This window comes from Mirounga leonina, unplaced genomic scaffold, assembly GCF_011800145.1.
Source record: "Mirounga leonina isolate KUSES-001 unplaced genomic scaffold, KU_Mleo_1.0 Mir_114, whole genome shotgun sequence".
NCBI lineage: Eukaryota > Metazoa > Chordata > Mammalia > Carnivora > Phocidae > Mirounga > Mirounga leonina.
In genome coordinates this window covers 6,869,101-6,889,511 of record NW_023270265.1, presented here as the reverse complement: position 1 = coordinate 6,889,511, position 20,411 = coordinate 6,869,101, and the positions used below count along the sequence as shown (strand labels likewise).

General features: G+C 58.1%; 1 protein-coding gene across 6 annotated transcripts in view; it reads right to left on the bottom strand.

Moving 5' to 3' along the window:
• ZMIZ1 (zinc finger MIZ-type containing 1) overlaps positions 1-20,411 on the bottom strand; it is a 234,010-nt gene that overhangs the window by 151,602 nt on the left and 61,997 nt on the right. Inside the window, exon 1 of one of the 6 annotated variants that reach the window (XM_035022744.1) lies at positions 7,025-7,380. The exons of the other annotated variants lie outside the window; for them this stretch is intronic. The gene's annotated coding sequence lies outside the window, so the exon portion shown is untranslated. Of the gene's footprint in view, positions 1-7,024; positions 7,381-20,411 lie in introns of those variants that run through there. 6 annotated transcript variants of the gene reach the window in all.

The following is a 20,411-nucleotide window of genomic DNA, read 5'->3' as shown; positions in this document are numbered from 1 at the left end:
TCCATCCATCCATCCATCTCTCCATCCATCCATCTCTCCATCCATCCATCCATCCATCCATCCATCCATCCATCCATCCATCCCTCCATCCATTCATCCATTTCCTTCTATTAACAACTAGTGACAGTGTCTACCATCTGTTGGAGGAGGACGAGAAGGAGCAGAGTTGGGGTGGTAGGTAGGGAGAGGGAAGGCAGGGTCAAAGGCTGACAAGTGCCAGCCTGTATGCTTCCCAAGGGTGTTTGCACAGTGTCTAATTTGAGGCAGGCAAGACCCAGAAAGATGGAGAATTCTAGGACAGAGTGTGGGTGGGTGTGCCCACCTTGGCCTGGCAACAAAACAGAGGGCCTGGGGCATCATCCTTTTGGGCAGTATCTCAGGTAGGAGGGCAAAAGCCCAGAAGCTTGGTGGGAGGAAAGTTTGGGGCTGAAGAGAGAATTGTAGGTAGCATCAGTGAGTGGGGGCACCAGCATCCCTGGCCACATACAGACACATCCCCGGGGGCTCTTCCAAAGTCTCGCCCAGGGCCCAAGTCTGATTTGCTGTGTTTTCCAGGGCAAGCTGGAGTGGCACCTCCTCCAGAGAGGCCGCGCAGAGCCAGACTGTCCTCACTAGCAGTGTGTGTGGCCCAGGCCCCAAGGGACAGCGTTCACTCATCCGGCCCCTCAGAGGGGCTCAGGCTCACAGTGCACACAGGTGGGCCTCACCCCACCAAGCCCCCCAGCCCCTTGGTGTTGGGCTTGTGCAAAGGGGCAAGGGTCTTCCCTCTCTTTGAGGCATCAAATAAACAATTTCTCCTCTAATCAAGGGGCAAGGACACAACATAGCCTGAGGGTACAGGGCGCAGCTCTGGGCTCTGACATAGCTGACTAGGGGCCTCAGCTCTGCTACTTCCTGAGCTGTGGCACTGGGCAAGAGACAGCCTCCCTGGGCTTTGGTTTCCTCATCTGTAAAATGGGGATGAAAGGAGTCCCTCCTGTCAGAGTTGTAAGGCCTCAACAAGATGATGCCAGTTCCACGCGTGCATGGGAAATGCTCCGTAAACAGGGACGGTCATTATTATCGCTGGCTTCGGTTTGCTGCCAAGCACAGATTTGGGGTCTTGCCTGGGGAAAGACATTGGCTCTCTTACCACAGAAGGAGAAAGACCCAGGACTCTGTGAGGATGAATCCTGGCTTCAGGCCCCTCCTAGGGCTGACTCAGGAGCAGGTCCAGTGGATTTGTTCCCCAGAGATGGCCTTCCCGAGGGCCACCTGCTCCCAATTCCTTTCCATACCATGGCCAAAGGTGCTGGGCACCCTCTAGGAGTCAGCTCTGTCCTAGGCACTCCTACACCTGCCCTCCCATCAGCCCCTTCAGGGTGGGCATAGCCTCTCCCTTGCCAGGAACTACGGTCTTGCCTAGAGGGACACCCAGTTGGGCTTGACCAACCCAGGCCCCTGGTGCCCACCTGGGCACTTGTCACTCCCAATGCTGAGGATCTAAATTGAATTTTCTGTCAATGGTCCCCTCTTGGGGACTTTGTCTCTTGCCTCTGCCCACTCTGCTTGGGGTGGCTGGCACCCGTCACCTGGTCCTACACTGCCCATCTGAGGGGAGCCCTGGGGGAATACCCCTTATCTCCATCCCTAGGACACCCCAAGCCCAATTCTTCTACAGCACTAGTGGAAGCTGGCAGAGGCTCTCAGAAGAGTCCTTGGAAGTCCTTAGTTTAAGCCTGCCAGCTTACTGGGGAGGGGACATAAGTCCAAAGAGGAACAAGGGTGGGCCCAAGACCAAGATGAGAACCAAAGAGAGAGTCAGTTCTGGTGTTGAGCCTGGACCAAGGAGCTAAGGACTCACAAGCAAGTCACCTGTCCCCCAGGTCTCAGTCTCCTTATCTGGGCTAACACCGGCTGAAGGATTAGCTGAGCTGACATTTCATCCATGCTTGGCACAGGGCTGGGTAGCTCCATGGGCAGCCTGGACTCCAAGCCCTGTGCTCCCTCCACTTGAGGAGGTGGGCGGGAAGGTCGAGAGGCTGAAGGGCCCAGGGACTCCCTGTGGTACCTGCATACCGTCTAGCCCCAAGCATTCCTGGTGACCCCTCTCCTGGGCCAGGGCCAGCCCCCAGCAGTCACATCCCCCCAAACAGGCATCCCCCTGGGATTCTGGCCACGTGGGGGCCAGGCCAGTCTGAGGTGGTGGCCAAGGCCCAGATTTACAAATGCTGGACAAAGGAAAGCCCTGTTCTTGCTGGCAGGAGGTAACGGGTTTGAGCTGAGGCACTAATGTCACCCAGGCCTAGATGAAATCCTGGTTCTGCTGCTTGCAAGCCACATGGCCTTAGCCTAGTCCCTGTACCTACCCCTGCCTCAGTTTACTCAATGGTATAATGGGGAGGGAGGAGGTCTAACTGGGGTAAATGCGTGGCTCAACTCCTGGCCCTCGGAGGAGCCAGGCCACAGGGGCTCTTGCTGTTTGTAGGATGGCCAGTCCTCCCGTCAAGGGCCGCCCAGTGGTGGTCTGCAGGGTTGCTGCTGGGAAGGCTGGGGAGGGAGGTTGTAAGGTGTGTTAATCATTACGCTTCTCTGCAGCCCATCCCAAGATGCTCACCCATGCAGTTGCCCAGGGAAGCTTGAATGTCTCCCCCCGGCCCTGTTCAAATGGAAGTGGGTTCCGACCCTGCCTTTGCCCTTTTACCCTCTGTGATCTGGACCAGGGCCTCCCCATCCCATGAGGTCCCATCCTCCATCTGTAAAGCAAGAGGATGATGTCTGCCTAATCCCCAGGGTTCTGGGAGATGGAGGATGTGGCCAGGCCAGGTGACGTGCTGTGAGGAGGCTCCCGTTCTGTCCCATACACCGACGACCTTGGCTGACCCTACCGTCCTGGGCAGCCCCGGAGCCCAGCCCTGTGGGAACCATCACACACCCAGAGTGCATCCCAGGGCCCCACCAGGAGGTACGAGGACCTCTGTAGCTGCTTCCCAGCTGAAGCGTCAGGACTAGCCTAGGGTGGCCTCCTTCTCCCTGGAGTCTGGGGTCTCCCTGCATTCTTTCAGATGGAGGGGCTCCCACAGCCCAGCCACTTCAAGGGATTTGGGAGGGAGCCACCTCTTACGTGCCCATCAATCTTTGGGACAGAAGCTGACCTCTGGGACTGGACCCTCGGACAGACTAACAAGAGGGGCCGAGGCCAGCCCCCATGATGGGTGTCTTCTTCCCATTGCCCACAGCACCCAGCACTGGCCCCTGGAATGTTTGCCGGACGCATGAAGGAGCAGTGAGGGGAGGCGCAGGGTGAATATGGCTTTAGGTCAGAGAACAGAGCAGCTGACCCCTTGCACAGCGCCTGCCACATCCAGCCCAGGCGTGGCTCTATCGGACACTGAGCACTGGTCACCCCATTTAGTCCCCACAGCGATTCTACAGAGTGGTCCTGGCACGCCCACTTCACAGATGAGGAAGCCGAAGCTTGGAGACACGAAGTCAGCGGCTCACGGTGTTAGAAAGTGGCGTAGCTAGATTCAGCGCAGGCCCCGAGCTCCGGAATCCACAGGCGGGCCCACGGCGTGGACAGCGCAGCCCACCACAGGCCGGCCGAGCACGGGCGCCCAACCAAGCTCTGCCCCAGGAATGTGACTGAACCAGGCTGGGGTATGCTGTTTTTCAAAGCTGCCCTAGATCTCCCGTGCAGCGGGGGCTGAGAGCCTCTGGCCAGCCCCACCCTCACTCTTCAATCCGGGGAAAGTGTGGCTCAAGGAGGGAGGGGACATGCCTAGGATCACTGTCTGAGTGTTGCCGGAGCCTGGGACCTGGAGGCCAGGTGCCCTGACTTCTCCGACTGGGCTCCGAGCTCTCGGAAACAGCCAAGCAGCCCATAGGCACAGACCTGGGTGGGAGAGAGGAGGCGGAAGGTGCAGGGAGGCCAGAACAGCGCGCAGCCAGATGACACACGGGCCCAGCAATTCCTGACTCATGGCCACCCATCCCGTGACTCCACCCACCGCCAATGTCCCCACCCTGGCTCACACCCCACAGCCCACTGCAACCTCGAGGCCCCTCTTGTTTAGGACCAGAAAGCCACCGAGGGAGGAAGGAGCAGAGGGGCCCCACCCAGGGCTGGGTGGGAAACCCAGACCAGCCCCGGGAGCGGGGACACGGACTCTGGGACGTGCAGAGGAAGACGCATTAGCGCCGATGCCCTGCCCCTCCCTGCAGTGCCCTGCAGACTTCCAGCCTGTGATGGCTAGCGCCCTGGGGACCACGGACCCGGTTTATAGGAGGAAAACTGAGGCCTGCCAAGCCATCCACTTGGGTCAACCTTCTTAGCCACAAGACTCCTTTTGCATCAGAGCCTCATACCTGGATGAACACGTCAGGTTTCCCCGCTGCCACTTCCTCTCCCCGACAATGCGTTACTCCTCTGTCCAAGAGCCTTCCATGGCTCCCCATTGTCTATGAGGCTCAGTTCTAACTCTTCAGCCTCTTATTCAAGACCTCAGCCTGCCTCTGACCTGTAACCTTTCCCTAAACATGTCTGGGTCTCCCACCTCTGCACCCCTGCCCACATTAATCCTGCTGCCAGGAATGTCCCTGGTGCTAGAGGCCTGATGTGCTGGGGAAGAAATGAACACCCACTGAGGGGCTGTGGGGGCTCGGACACCGTGCTCCCAGAATATCAAGGACTCCTCACAGCTGGCTCTGAAAGGCCCATGTGGCAGATGCTGAGGCTCAGGGGGTGAGGTGTCCAAGGCCCCTGGGGCTGAGCTGTGACCATACCACAGGGAGGGGCAGGGCCCAACAGACCTTCCCAGTTGCTGACAAGCTCTTGGCTGGTCCACAAGCTCAGTGTAGCCCTATCTGATTTCACAGCAACTCGGATCTGCTCACTTGGTGTCCTGACCCTCCCTCTCCCCCGCTTTGGGAGCAGGTGATACCCCAGGGTGTACCCCCTGCTGATGCTGAGCTGGGTGTAGGCTGTGGGCACCTGGCTTGGGGAGGGGGCCGTGGGCCCGAGAAACAGGGCAGTGCAGTGGCCAAGGGTACTGACTCTGGGACCGGCTGCCCAGTTCAAAGCCCAGCAGGTTGGTTCACCTCTCTGTGCCTCAGTCTTCTCCCCAGGAAATGGGGGTAAGGGGAGCAGTGAACTCATAGCGACGGGGGATACGCATGTCTGTCGACAGGCCATTAAAGCAGCGCCTCCACAGAGGACCACAGAAGCCCTCAGAGCTCACAGTACCATTACCTCGGGTCTCCCCGAGCGCCTTAGGCTCACCATCACAACTGAAGGAAAACCAAAGGCCTCTGAGCACCTGCCAGGAGGGAGGAGGAGGACAGGAGATTGGCAGCACAACCTGCCCCTCGGCACTGCCCCCGTCCTGGCTTCTGACCCCCAGGCCCACTAACCTAGCCCTCCTGCCTGATCACTGTAGGGTTCTGCAGAGACCCCAGCATGTGCCATCACTCAGCTCCTGGGAGAAGGGAGAAAGGCAGGCTCCTTCCTGGGTGCAGATACCCAGCTTTGCCCCTGTGCTGTTGCCCTAGGCCTGGGATGACGCAGAGAGGGGCCATGCCAGCATCAGCACCCCCATCAGCCAGAGGGCCACGAGCAGCCACCCATGCATCTCCCCCTGCCTGGGGCTCAGCACAGACAGGGCACCTTGGCTGGGCTGGAGACCAATGTCTGGGACGCATGATGGAGGCTCCGGGGCAGTTAATCCCAAACCTGGTTGTCCTTATAGGGTACAAATTTATCCTACCCCCAAATCCTTTATCTCATGGGATGCTCTCAGCTGCGCAGAGCTGCTGCTTCTCCCTTTTCTTTCTACAGCTGAGGCCCAGAGTGGTGGAGTGGCTTGCCCAAGTGCACCAGCAAGCTCGTGGTGGATCCTAGACCACGAAGCCTGGTCTCTGGGCTCCCAGGCCTAACCCTACTATGAGGTTTCTCTTGCCAGTCCCTAAAGGTGACCAACTGTCTGGGAGAAGATAAGTCATCAGCATGTGTGGGTGAGGCATGGGCGTGGGCCCGAAGCTTCCACCCGTGGGAGGACCTAGGAGGGGATCAGTGCAGGTCAGAGGCAGGGCAGCCTGAGAGCCTGAGGTCCGGCTTCCTTTCTCAAGAGGGTATGATTCCTGGCAGCAGCTCCCACGGGAAATAGTAGAAGCGCCACCCGCGGGAAACATGGGGTGGGACAAAGGGGGTGCCGGGCAGGGTTTCCTGTCGGGTGGGTGACCTGTGTGCCTGTGGCCCTGGGGCCAGGCCAGGGTTGGGCTTTGCCTCATCCCTGGCTCAGGCCCAGACCACCCTGAGTCCCATCCTCCAGGCCTTCCCCGGCTTCCTGTCCCACTGGCCGCACCCGGCCCAGGAGAGAGACAGGGCCCTGGGGCCGGGGGGGTGGGGTGGGGTGGGGGTGGGCTCCTCACAAGCGCTCAGGTTTTCTGGGGTGAGAGCGGGCAGACTGCCCTGGCCTGCTTGGTGGCCTCTGGCCTCTGACCTCTAGACCTCCAGCTACTTGTTTTCTAGCAAAAGGACTCCACAAAAGCAGTAGTGGGCTTTCTACCCAGCAGTGCACAACTCCAGGCGCAGCCGAGCGGGGCCGCAGGAATCAGGCCCTCCCGGGGGGCCTCGAATCACCGCCTTCCCCCACTCGGGGCAGAGGGGTAGTGTCACTTTTGAGGAGCCATGAGGGAGGGATGAGGACAAGGGGAGAAGCTGAAGAGGGGACAGCTGCCAGGCCTCAGAGGCAGAACTTCCTGGTGCTGAAAGATGAGGGGGGGAGCAGAGCCCCTTCTGCAGAAGGTGCAGCACCCCCGCTGGGCAGTGCAGCCCCCACCCCGGAACAGCACCTTGTCCGACCCTGGCACGGACCCAGGGTGCGAGCCCTTCATCCCACTCCTGGCCTTGCACGCCTGCATCCTGACACGTGTCAGGGGTTGGGGGGAGGAGGGGGGCTAGAGGTTTGGCCCAGGGCTGTGGGGCCACCCATGGCCTCTGGGTGAACCCAACCTATTCCCTGTGTCTCAGGAGCCAGAAACTCACCTGTCTGTAAGCGGGGATGTGGTGGGAGCGTCGAGGTTAGTGGCCTGGCCCAGGGAGGGGGAAAAGGCTTGAACAAAGGCCCTCAGTCCCCCAACCCTGCTCCTCCTGGTTTCCTAGGGCACAGGCTTTGGGAAGCCCCAGCACCCCAGGTCTCTCTCAAGACTGCTGGGCAAACAGGCCAGAATGTCCAGAAGACTCCTCCAGCCTGCCGCAGACCCACCAGGGACAAAGGCCTCTCATAGCTCAGTGTTGGGGAGGAGCACAGAGGGGAGGTGGTTTGGGTCTGACTGGGGCTGGGCCCTGCCTGAGATCACCCCAGGGAAGGGACAGAGCTGGGTGCCAGGTTTCCCATGTGCACCGCGGGCAGCCTAAGAACCTCCCTGGGGGCCATGCTGGGATGGGTCTGATCCCAAGGGCAGGGGCTCACTTTGGCCACACCCTGGCTGCCCAATGCACGGCACTGATGACTTATCCAAATTATTGCAATCAAACAGGCCCTGATGGGGCCAGTTGTGGGCCCAGATTGATGCTTTGCCTGGAAGGATTCTGTTGGGGATGCCGAAAGCCTAAGGCCTGTGGCCTGAGGTGAGCAGGGTGGAAGACAGAAGCCAGACTCCAGCCTGGTGGGTAACAAGGGACAGGTTACCAGGAAGAGTTACTAAGACAGCCACGGGGCAATAGTGAGTTTCCTGACCTTGGAGGCATGCAAGCTAAGGCTAGGGACACACTGCCCGAGGTGGTATTCTGGGACTCTTGCCTAGTACCTTCATAACCACCCCTGTCCAGGATCCATATTCAGTTGTGGGTGGCAGGATGGTTGGCCCGTGTCACCAGCTCACCCGTTGGCCCCCCACTTCTATCCCTTTCTTGAATTGGAGTATCCCAGCTATAAGAAAACAGCCTTGGGCTCATGAGCCTGTGGGACTCTTCCAGGCTGAATACCCCAAATCCTATCGCAACAGAAGCAAGGTCTGACAATGCTCTGTGTGGCCCGGATGCCAGCCCTCTGGGCCTCTCATGCTGGGCACCTGGTGGGTTTAGCCGTCAGCCCATCTGGGGAAAGTATGCCTAAGCTTGCCCAGAGCCCAGGGTAGCCTGCAGGGTCAGTCGCACCCTGACGGGCATCCAATGGCTGCCTTCCTCCTGGGCTTCAGCTTAGCCTGGATCCTTGGTCCACCCTGAGATGTTGCCTGATGCCGGCTTGGCAGGGAGCATCTCTGGGCCAGGGATGGTCTTGTAGTGAGCCCAGGCCTGGCACAGACTTGGCTGCCAGGAAATGTTTATCGAAAGGAGAAAGAGAAGGAGCAGGGAGGAAGGAGGCAAACAGGCATATGAACCCAGGTGGGCTCTCAGAAGCACGGTCCCCATGGGCCCCCACAGGCCCCCACAGGCCCCCACAGCCTTCCTCCTCCTCCAGGTCCCAGCGGGACTGTGTCTTCTATAGCTAAGACACGCTGAGCCGGCTGGGTAAACCTGGAGGAGGCCCACTTCCCCTGGGGCTCTCCACCCAGGGTGCTTCAGAGAAGGCCCTGAAGTCCCCAGGGTTCAGGGCCTCTGCACTCTGCCTACATCTGCTCTGGCTCCCAGCACTGCAGAGGAAGGGGACCCTCCCCCCACCTGCTCAGTCTGTGAGACACTAGGCACTATCTCTGTACCTTGCTGGTTACGCCCCACGGGTGCTAGGGTCCCATCCTCCTGGAATGGCAGTGGCCAAGGGACATGGCTGCTTCATGACGGGAGCAAGGGGTCTTTGCAGTCAAAGGTGATCCTGCCCATCCAACAGGAAGAAAATATATTACAGGGGTGGGGGTTCCCCAGAAGTTCCAGAAGACCCTACTCCTTGCCCAGCCCAGCCCCGGTCCTGGCACATAGTAGGTGCTTAACACCTATCTGTTGAATTCATCAGTGGCCTGCTGGATGCATATGGGATGGCCTAACTTGGCTCTCCTGCCGAGGGGCCAGCACTCAGCAGCACGCTCCAGGGGATGCGACAGATGGAGGGTGCACATGCGCATGCCCCTCTGTGAGGCTGGGGCTCTGCCCTTTTGAGCCCTTCCTGGTCAGAGGACATTTCAGGGCTGGGAGGGTTTCCTGCAGTCAGGAAGGCTAACACTTCCTCTGCCCAGATGGAGGTAGGAGAGGCGATCAGAAGCAGGGCCATTCCCTAGGCCAGGCCTCCCCACACCAAGGCTAGAGGCCCAAGAACCCCAGGGCTGCCCTCTCTGTCCCCAGTGACCCTTATGTCCAGCTCCCACACCAGTGTGGCCCCCTCCCCTGGCTCCACATCTCAGCCTCCTGGCTGCAGCCGGCCTGAACTGCTTACTTAGACAAACAGGGAAAGCGGCCACGTGACTGGCTAAGGTTTCCTGGACCAGAGACGGACGGGACACACACACACACACACACACACACACACACACACACACTCACAGTGGGTCAGGTGGTCATGTGGCCCAACAGGGCAGGGACTGGGTCAGCTCAGGTTCCCATGTCTCTGAAGGACAAGTGACTGGGCCTGCCTTTCTGCACCTAGAAGAATGCCTTCTCCAAACACTTGTTTTCTGCTTCCTGGACGCGCCAGGGCCATGCTGGATGGGAAGAGAGCAGAGTGGGGGGGGAGGGGGAGGAAGGAGGGGGAGGAGCCTTCGTCCAGCCCTCGGGCCTCTGTTGGGTGTTTTCCTTCCGCCCTCCCCACCCAGAGGGCAGCTGCCTGCTGGGAAACTGTGGCTGCCCAGCCAGGGAGCATCCCCAAGCCCAGGATTCGGATGTGGGGCAGGAGGGGAGCCGAGCGAGGCTCCGGGAGGAGTCTCTGAGTGAGTCAGCGGCAGACCTGTCAAGGCCTTATACCAGAGCAGGGCTTTTGCAGCAGGACTCCGTGGCCGGCCCTGGGGGCATCCAGGGAGGAGAAAGGGTGGGAGAAGGGGGGGGTCTCTGGTCCAAGTTGGCAGAAGCAGCTCTGCCTTTGGTCTGTTGTTCGGGGAAGGTCTGTGGGCCAGGGTCTTGAGGGCTCTTCCAGCTTTGGGGCTCTGTGTCTCGGACGCTTCCCTAGAATGGCAGGCCTGTCCCCACAGCCCACCCAGGGAGAAGGGGGGTCACATCTCTTGACAGGCAGGGCTGAGACCGGCTGGGGGTGGGGAATGCCACCAGCCCCCTGCCCTGGCCTCAGGCCTGACCCCCAGCAGGCCGGCAGCACAGAAACCCACCTCCCAGACACCTCAGGGAGGCGACAGAGAGACGAGGGGCGTGGCTGGGAGATCTCAGATAGAAGTCACTTCCGGCCAGGCCTGGCTAAGTCCTTCGGCCTATGCTGTATCACTGGATCCGCACAGCCACCCCGGTAGGTAGGTGATGCTGTCACCCCACGTGACAGACGAGGGCTCAGCAACCTGAAGGTCACGGGGTTCATATGGGGTGGGCCAATCTGACCCCTGAGAGCTGGCTAGAAGCGGCTGTGTGCTTACCAGAACCCGAGGTTCCCCGGGGCTGGGCCAGTCCTCTACAAAGCCCTTGACAAGGTTTCTGAGGGGGCCGGGCTCGGGTTCCCCAGGGATGCACACCCCCACAGTCCCAGAAAGCTTCTGTGAGGGTCCCCAGAGTGCGGGGACCAGGGGGAAGACAGTGTGGGAGGGGGAGAGCAAGGACACAAGGGAAGCTAGAGAGAGCTGGTGGGGTGGGGGAGGGTGGAGAGAGACCGGAGAAACACAGAGAAAGAGCAAGAGAGGCGTGGTTGGAGAAACAGAGAAGGGGGCCAGGAGAGCTGACAGCAGGAAGGAGGGCAGGCGGGAAGGAGGCAGAGGGGAGGAGGGGAGGAGGGCCGACAGAGCCAGAAAGAGCGGAGGGGAAGAAGGGAAGGGAGGAGCAGGGGGAAGGAGCTAATGTGCGGAATAACCCAGAAGCAAGGGGCAGGGATGGAGAAGGCAAGAGCAAGAAGCAGAAAAACAGAAAGGGATCCGGGGTCAGGGAGGGAGAGGGCCCTGGAAAACGGAGAGGCAGGGGGAACGTACACCCGCCCACCGAACGTTAAATACCTAACAGGAGATGACAAATCAAATGGGAATTACTGCGGTAAAAACATAATTAGAAACTTGATTGAAGTTAAACAGAATTTACATAACACTGCAAATTAACTTTACACGGAAACTATTCACTGGGAAGGCAATGAAAAGGCATTTCATTAGTAATCTATATTTAAACAATAGGCACAATGGAGCCGTCTGATGAGGAACTTGGTGCCTTCCACCAGAGCGAGTGCCAAAGGCTGCTGGAGGACAGAAGGCAGTGGGCACTCCAAGAGGAAGTGGGCAGGGTCCAGGACCTCATCCCTGCACCTGCTAATGGGGGCTGGGGCTGAGTGGACGCAGGGGGCCAGAGCAGATTCTGGTATAGCTTCTGCCCTTGACTTGCTGTGTGGCCCCGGGCAAGTATCTCCCCTTCTCTGGGCCTCTGTTTCCTCATCTGCAAGATGAGGAGTTCGACGAGGAGGCTTACATGAGAGTGCCTGCAAGTGGGGATATTGTAGCAGAGCCGGGAGATGGTGGAGGGCAGAGGTAAGAGTCTGGGCTTGGGCTTGGGCTTCAGATGGACTCGGTTCAGAGCTCTGCCTGCCACTTAGTAGCTGTGGTATCACACAAACTTCCTCCTCTCTGGCCTGGCTTTACCCATCGGTTCAGTGGAGATAAGTCCACTCCCACCTGCCATCACCCAGGCGGGGGAAGGATTTAGGGAGAGATTGGGTGGGGACAGGCTTAAAGAAAAGTGAGTCTGAAGGCACAGGATTACTTGTCCCACCCGCCCAGCACACTAATTAGATTACCCACCGCCTCGTGCCCCAGAGCTGTGTGTGCATCATCTGAGCGGCTTCCCATGGCCCCCAGTCCCCAGTGCAGAGTCAGAGGTGTATCTCCTAGAGCGACTGGGGGGCCACCAAGTCCCTGCCTGGCTCCATCCTATTCTCAGCGGGGAGAAGTCTCCCGAGCCTTGGCCACATCCCAGTCCTACGAGGCTGTGGCCCCCGGAGCCCCCCAGCCGGCTGCATGCTCACCCTACCTCCCGTCCCACTCATATGTCCCACTCAAGTGCCCCGATGTGCACCTGCCCTGCCCCCGGGCAGCGGCTCCGCTCCGCAGCCTTCCCTGACAGAGCCACGGGCATCTCTCCGCTGAGAGCTGAGGGCTGAGTGTGAAGCCCCACAGACTCACAAAGGAGGATGCCTGCCCCCCACCAAACTCGCACACAATTGCCCACCAAAGGCAGCGAGCTCCTCTGCTCTAACTGGTGAGCGTGAGCGGGCAGCTCTGACACACACTCATAGTCCAGGAAGTTTCTACAGTTTCTTTTAAGATAAAGGATCCAGCAGTGCTTAGAGATTCAATAGGAAGCTGCTGGGTGCCCTTCCCCCTGCAGGCAGCTCAGAGCTGCTGCCTTGAGCCCTGTGTTTTCAGACAAGTGCTCCAGGCAAGGGGGAGGTCTCCTGAGCCCAAGAACCTCACAGAGGAGGTGGGAGGTCAGGACAGGTGGAAACTTCTTAAAAGAAAGTGCAAAGTGTGCAGACATCAGGGCAAGAGACTCCGCTGAGACCAGAGAGCGCCGGCCCAGGTGGCACAGAGGTCCCTGGACATGGGCTCACGCTCAGCCCAGACACCCACGGGCCCTGGCCCCTATGTTGCCGGGTATGGAGGAGAAGCTGCTCTGGTTTCTCCTCCCTGTCTTCCACCCCTCTCCAAATATGGCTCATTTTGAGGCCTCTGAGCCTTTCCCATGCTGTTCCCTCTGCCTGGAGTGTCCTTTCCCTGCTTTGCCAGCAAAATTCTCCTCGTCCGTTGAGAGCCTGCTCTCTCAGTGCTCCTGCACCTTCTCTGTCTCCTTTGCTGCCCCCACCCTGTCTTCCCGCCCTGCAAGGGCTGGATGCCCATGACTCAGACTCAGGCTTCTGATCGGCTCCCTTTCCATTCCCTCCCGACGTGACCTCATCAGCCTCATGGCTTGCAACCGCATCGGTGCACAACAGCTCCCACATTTCTATCTCCAGTCAGGCCCTCTCTGCCTCCCAGACTCCTACACCCAACTGCTGGCTCAAGCTTTCCACTTGGGTGTCTCAAAGGCATCTCCAAGTTCATGTGTCTAAGACATACTCCTCAGCTTCCTTTGGCCCTCCCCCACCATCATTCCTGGCCGATTAAATGACCACCTCTGTTCTACCAGTGGCTCCTGTCCTAAACCCGAGAGCCTCCCTTGACTGCCCCTGTCTTCTCTCCTCCGGCACCTCTAATCCACACACACGCCTGTCTGCAAGGTCTCTGGAGTCATTCAGACTCCCATGGTCCCCCGGCGCTTCCCCTGCTGGCCCAAGACCCAGGCGCCACCACTTTACCTGGGTCCTGGCCACCTCCCTGCTCCACTCTTGCCTGCCTCCGTGAGTGGGTCCCCCAGGATCTCTCTGATTTCCCAGCCCCTCACTTCACTGAAGCCACATGGCGTCCCTGATCCTTCCTTGAACGTACCAAGCACCCGTCTCACTCCCTCTTTCCATTTATGTCTCTGCTCAAATGCTGCCTTGTCAGAGGCCTTTTGTGACCATCCTTTGTCCGAGGATGTCCACTTCACCCCACCTGGCAGACTCTGTTCCTTTACTCAGCTAACTTCCCCTCTTAGAAATCGGCATCACCTGACATATTACATGTCACATTTTAGGTATTTACTGTCCATGCCTCTTATGGGAAGGTAAACACCGTATTATTTCCTGCTGGGTCTCCAAAACATCAAGCAGGTCCCTGCACGGAAACTTTCTTAATGAACATTTGGGATATGAACAAATGAACGATGCCACTTCCTCCGGGAAGCCTTCCCTGAATGCCTGCCTGCAGAATCTGCACATGGCCTCTCCTCCTCCTTTCCCCATGTAATCACAGACATGACACAAGCCTTGAGCACGGAACTTACGGAGTTAGGCCTGCCTCCGTTGCAAATTGCAGCATCTCAGGGCAAGGCTGGATCTGATACATCGTCCAAACCTAGCCCTTAGTGCAGGCCTGGCTTGGTATAAGAGTCAGTGAGTGTCGGATGTGTGAGCTAGTGACTAAAGGGATGGCTGGGAGGATAGGTGGATGAACAGAGAGTAGATGGATGGATAGAGGAGTGATGTAAGGATGGTTTGGTGGGAGGATGGATGGATGGAAAGATGGCTACGAGAGAGGATGGATGACGGGTGTACGGATGGATAGAGGGATGGGTCCCACCACAGTCGCACAATAAACACTGGTGGTTGCTTGGGCTCAACAGCCAGACTTCTATGGGGTGAGTGGGCCGGACCAGAGCAGTGTAGTGAGAGTCTAAGTATAGAAACAGGTAACAGCAGACAGGATAGAGCTGAGCCTCTATGGTGCGAGCAGAGCTTGCTATGTGACCCCTGGCAGGACCGTTCACTTCCCTGTGCCTTGGTCTTGCAGTGTAAAAATGCAGATAATCATTCCTGCCCAGAGCGATCAGGGAAATCGCTCTGAAGTTTCAAATACTGCCACAAAGGAGACCACGGCCGCATTTCCAGTGACTCACATGTCTGGGCAACTCTGCCTCGGAAAACCCTCTCTTCTCAAGCCCCGTCTGGCCCTGCTGACTGTGGCCTCAGTGCTCCATCCACAAGGGCTAGGACCCCCAGCCATGCCCATGGAGTTCAAACGGAACCAGGCTGCTAAGATAGATGAACTCCAAATAACAATCAGGCCCAACTGATTCACGGAATCCTCAAGAACTGGAGTAAACCCATTTTCGAGACGGACAAACTGAAGCCCAGCGGCATTTTGTACCAGACACACGCAAGGAGTTACAGAAGCCCCGCATCCGGGGTCAAGGGCTGGGTGTGGAGACCGATGACCCTCAGCTTGGCCAGCCCCATGGCTACCTGGCTGCCCGGCCACGCCCCTGGCCAGGCAGGTGAAGGTGGTGGTGTAGCGTGCACGCAGCACGGCTCTGCTGTTACCTTTCTAGGTCTGGTAGCTGAGTGATGGAACTGCGGCTCTCTTCCTCACACCCCTCACAGCACTGGCCTGATACCCACCACCTCCTCCTCCTCGTCCTGGGTACGCAGGGACAGAGATGGGACACATGTGAACAGCCGGGGACACAGACGGCAGTCCACTCCCCGCCCCCACCTGGGTCCCCCCAAGGCCAGGCTAATCTCAGCGGCCTCTTGGGCCCCCGACGCACGTCCCGGGATGCCTGATTGATCTGGGGCCTTGTCTCCCCCACACTGCGGCACTGCCATACACCAGCCGACCCCTCCTAGTGGAAATCTTTGACTAAAAAACATATTTAAGTTTTCTTTCTTCTGGGGCTCAGGGGCTTTGTGTCGTTGTCTTTTTCTTCCTGGTGAGAAAAGCAGAAAGCCATGGCCTTCCTGTGCGGCCCCCAGGCAGGGTGACGGGGAGAAGCTGTCGGGGTATTTTTAGCCGGCTGCAGGCCCCCCCAGCGTCTCCTCTCCGCTGTGCCTGGCTCCGGAGAATTATCTTACAGGGCCGGCCGGCAGCCACTTCTAAAGCCACTCTCTGACCCCTGCCTGAATTCCTTCCTCATTATGAACTGCTCACCAGATCTCTGACCAACACTTGGGACCATTTTATGTGTGCCCACCTCTTCAGAAAACCAGCTCACTCCCTGCCCTTCGTGATTCTGGGTCACAGCTGAGTCCTACCTGGACAGAGGTTTAAATAACATATATATTTTTGACTTAATTAATATTTTCCTTTACTTCAAGTCACTTTTTTTAAGCTTCAACAAATCTGGACTTGTCCAAATTGATCACATCCATGAAATAACCCATCTGATATGCTCGATATACATATTGCCAAGACACCTTAATAAGTACACGACCGATGAAAGAAAAGTGTATGTCTTTCATTCACTACCTAATTCCAGAATCTTGTCACAGGCTACCAGAGTTACATGGGCCAAGCTTTGGCAAACTCACTGTTGTTCAGCAGCCCTCTCCTTGGACAGAAAGAGAAAGCGTCATGGGGAGGGATAGTTGGCTCACAGGGCCCCAGAATCCACCAGCAAATAAGGCCAGGGGAGGTATAAGGTGGTCACAGTCATGATGTGCTAGAAACTTCATACTGTCCTTTCTTCCCAGCACGGGGTGAGACCGTTTCTTTCCCCACACGTGAACTCGGCTGTGAGAATCTAGGCAGGTGGGCAGTAGGCCTTGTGAAGAATGTGGCCCCAGGATGGGGTGTCCCAATGGAGGGCTGCAGGCCATGCTCGAGGACCAGGGTCCAAGGCAGCATCTTTTCTCAGCATTCTCTCTGAGGCCTCTGGTTTATATCTGCCCCTTGCACCAGGCTCCCTCAGGCCAGAGTCGGTAGGGGCTAGAGCATAATCCCCTCTCTGGTTAGATTGGACAGCACAGAATGGACCCTTCCCCTCCCCCTCCCCCCCAGCTCCTGTGGCTGCAGGTGCCCATTCTGGGCCTGGGTGTCCCCAGGTGTGCCTTGAGGGGTAGAGCCTGATGACCCCAGAGGCCTTGCCTTGTGGTTCTTGGACCTCACTGAGCCCCTCTGTCCTTCCCCACTCTGCCCGCAGGTTGGAGACCCTGACTGGGCCCCCAGCCCAGTGCCCCGGTGCCTGCCCCTCCCGCTGAGAACAGGATGTGGGTGTCAGGAGGTGAAGGAGAGTGTGGGGTCGGAGGGGGGAGTGGCCTCGGGACTGACTTCCTGAAGCCTGATCGGTTTACCACAGTCAGTTGGGCCCAGGACCGCACAGCTGTGAGTTATAAATGTCCCTGTCAGAGCCCAGGCCGAGAGGCCCCGCTCTGGTGGAGGGGCTAGGGTCCACAGTGCCCACTCCCCCAGGGGCCTCCCCAGGTGAGGGCCCCATCCTCCAGGAGGCCCTCCACAAGTGTCTAGCCCTCATGACCTCTGGGCTCTCTCGACTGCTGTCTCGACAATGCCTGATGCGACAGGGTCTAATCCCACCTCCCCGTGCCCACTCTTTGCCCTTCCAGGTGTGAGTCTTGTGGTTCAGCTACCTTGAGAGCTCTCAGAGGGCAGGGACCACACTGGGCCTCTACCCAGCACAAGACCCGGGACTTGGCACACAGCCAGCCACCCTGGTGACATCCTCAGGGGCAACTGTTCCAACTCAGCAACCTGCTTCCCACGACCCCAACCGCCCCTTGTGCCTGCCCACTGGGGCCCACACAGCGCAGAAGAAGGGGTGGGGGAGGAGAGGGGCCGGGGCACTTGGCCCACAGGCACAGGGCTCTGTGCCCTGCACATCCAGGGGCTCCTCGAGGGTCCCATTCTCCGTGCTTGCTCTCCTTAGGGCTCCCTCAACCTGGCACATGCAGTGTGGCTCCCAGTCTGGGGTGCTCAGGGCTGAGCCTACAGGGTGAGAAGGTGGGCCTCCAGCCGCGAGGCTTGGGCCATCTTCCTGCTGGGGCCACAAGGTGGGCTGCACAGGGCTGGGGCTCAGAAATGTAGTAAAGGCAACAGGAATAAGCAGGGGGCGGTCCAGGCTCGCAGGGCCTGAAGCGTATACTATTTTGGGGTCCTCTTTAGAAATATATATAGAACTACAAATACATATTTAAAATGAGAAAAGAAACACCACCACATTCCTAGAGCCTCAGGAGTCCGGGCCCCTCTAAACCATTTACCAGAGATGCTCACACAGAAATGTTCCCGACAGCAACCTGCTGCCCCGCCCCACCTAGAACACTCAACAGCTGCCCGCAAAACTCCCACTTCCACCGGGGCGGTGCGGGGTGGGGCCCAGAAGCTGGAGCTTCATGGGTTCCCGGTGAGTCTGCCTCTGATCAATAACAGTGATGGAACTGCCAATGATCTTCATACTGAACATTAACGGACCTTCTTTATCTGGTACCATTCTAAGTACTCTGTGAATTAACTCATTTAATCTCACCACAACCTCTAAGGTAGGGACTCTACCTATTTTTAACAGCCACAGCAAGGTTCAGAAACCAGCCCGAGGTCACACAGGTAGGATGTGAACCCCGACGGCCTGGCGTGGGTGCAGGTATGAGCCCTCAATCGCTGCACTCGGGTCCTGCTCTGGACTTTTCTCTGACTCAGAGGCTCGGACAGCGGCGGTGACCAAGGGTGGACGCTGCGTGAAGTCCCCTCTGATTAAACCACTCGTTCATTCCGCACAAATCCTTACGCACCAGTGCCAACATCTTGACGGTAAACAGAGGCCCCCGACTTCCTCGCTCTGCTCAGGGCACGCAGGGGTCCTCTCTACGGGCAGAAGTGGGCACCCCATTGACTTCCTGGGGCTGGGGAGAGGAGGTGTCCTGGAGATGGGTTGGGCCCACCCAAAGAGACCCCCCAGTCAGGGGTGAGGAGTGGGGTTTGCCCAAGGTCACGCAGCATGCTGTCCAGCTCCCGCATTTTACGGACACGAGAAACATGGCTTCCCCAGGGCCACCCGGGGAGCGGTGACCCCATGTGAGGCCTAAGGCCGGTCTCTGCAGGGGTGGGGCAGGTCGCCAGCAGCCCCAGGGGTGGTCAAGGCCCGGTGCTGGTGGGACAGGCTGGCCAGGCTGCAGCGGAGGGAGGACACAACCCTGCCTTTTGGCCTCCTTGGAGCAGGCCCTTTGTTTTCTCTCTGTTTTCCATCTGCCCGCGCCCCCCAGCCTTCCCGGCTTCCCCTGATTGTGTGCAGGGTGATAAAAGGGCAGATGAGCAGGAGATCTCTGACGGCGGTCACCTCCCAGAGACACTGTGGCGGCGGCGGGTGGCTAAGGGGGGCCCCCGGGTGGGTGACCGGGCTCACCCCGGGCTGTGCAGAGCGCTTCTCTGAGGGACGCTTGGCACGTGGCCCCCAGAACACTTTCAGCAGCCCTGGGAGGAAAACACCACCATCCCCCGTTTTACAGAGGGTGAGACTGAGGCTCCAGAGAGCAGCGGCCAGGACTGGGTCCCTGGTCTCTGAGATTTCCAACGGGCTGGGCCAACCGTGGTCCTGACCTCTCTGGCCACTCACAGGACACCGCGCCTCGTCAGGCATTCCGCCTTTATATCGAGAACGGGCCATTTTCAGACTGTCCAGGAAGAAAGAGAGCAGAAGTTCAGGCTGGTCACTCTGTGCGGGAGGGAGCAGAGTCTGACTTCCCCCCTCCCTGAAACAGAGTCCTTCTAGACTGCTTCTGGGGGCAAACGATTCCTCTGTGGTGGGTGAATTCCTAAGGACAGCAGTGAGAGGAGCGTGATCCAGGGACGCTGTTAGCCTGGGTGTGGGATGGGGCAGGGTGGCCTGCAGGCCAGGACTGGCCAACCCTGACCTCAGGTCCCCGCCGCCGCCGACCCTGGCCTCACCCACCCGGCCTCCTGACCTGGTGTTCTCAGACCCTCCCTGAGCATGTCCCCAACTTCAGTTACTAGATACTTTAAGCCACATCCGTGTTCCATCTAAATTATTTATGTATTGTTATTGAAATCACTTTCTTTTTACATACCCTCATTCAAAGCAATACTGTGTGAAATCATGGGTTTGCTATATTAATTATATTTTTTCTAATTCCCATAAAGATAAATACATAACATTAAGATCTGAAATTCAGACACTCACACAGAGCTTGAGGCCCGATGCTGTGTACAGGCAGGACCTGGGGAAGCTGGCCAAGACTTGGGGGTCAAGCCTCTGGAGGTGGGCTCAGGGGGCTGTGGGAGCAGAGCCCTGTGCTGGACGGGGAAGTGGGAGGAGGTGTAAGTTTCCAGAAGGGTACACAGAACGTTTGGTTTGGCAATCAGCTCAGACCAGACTACATCTTCTCTCTGTTGGGGCTGGAGTTTGGTCCAGATATTTCTCGGCTGCAGATAAAGCCATCACCTTGCAAATTCCTCCTGACATGAGCATGATACAGCCAGATGAGCCCAAACACGTGGGGCAGGGGTCTGTCTCTTTACTGGGGGACGCTAGACCTCCCTGGGCCTCAATGTCTTCATTTGTACAGAAACAATGAATGAGCCAAAAGTTCCTCTCAGCCTCTCTGAACTGTGGTGATACGCGGTGCTCCTGGTGACCTCTGGGCCCCTTCTCATCACCTATGGAGATGTCCCTTGACCCATCCCTCCTACACCTGATTGGGGGCCTCAAGTGACTTCTGGGGTGCCAAGGGGAGACAGGGCCATCCTGTGTGACAGCTACAAAATTAGATAATCTGCTAATCACCAGCAAATTAGCAGCCCATCTTTACATAGAACAAATATAGTATTTACATAAAAGTTGTTAGGAGTTTCTCTCTTTTTAATTAGCAGAAATAAATGCAAAATAAATGGTAATTAGGCAGCTGATGGATTTGGTAGTACAATTAGGCCTGCAGCCGTGCCCCAGTCCTTAAGCGCTGCGTGCTCTGAGGAATCAGAGGGGCCTA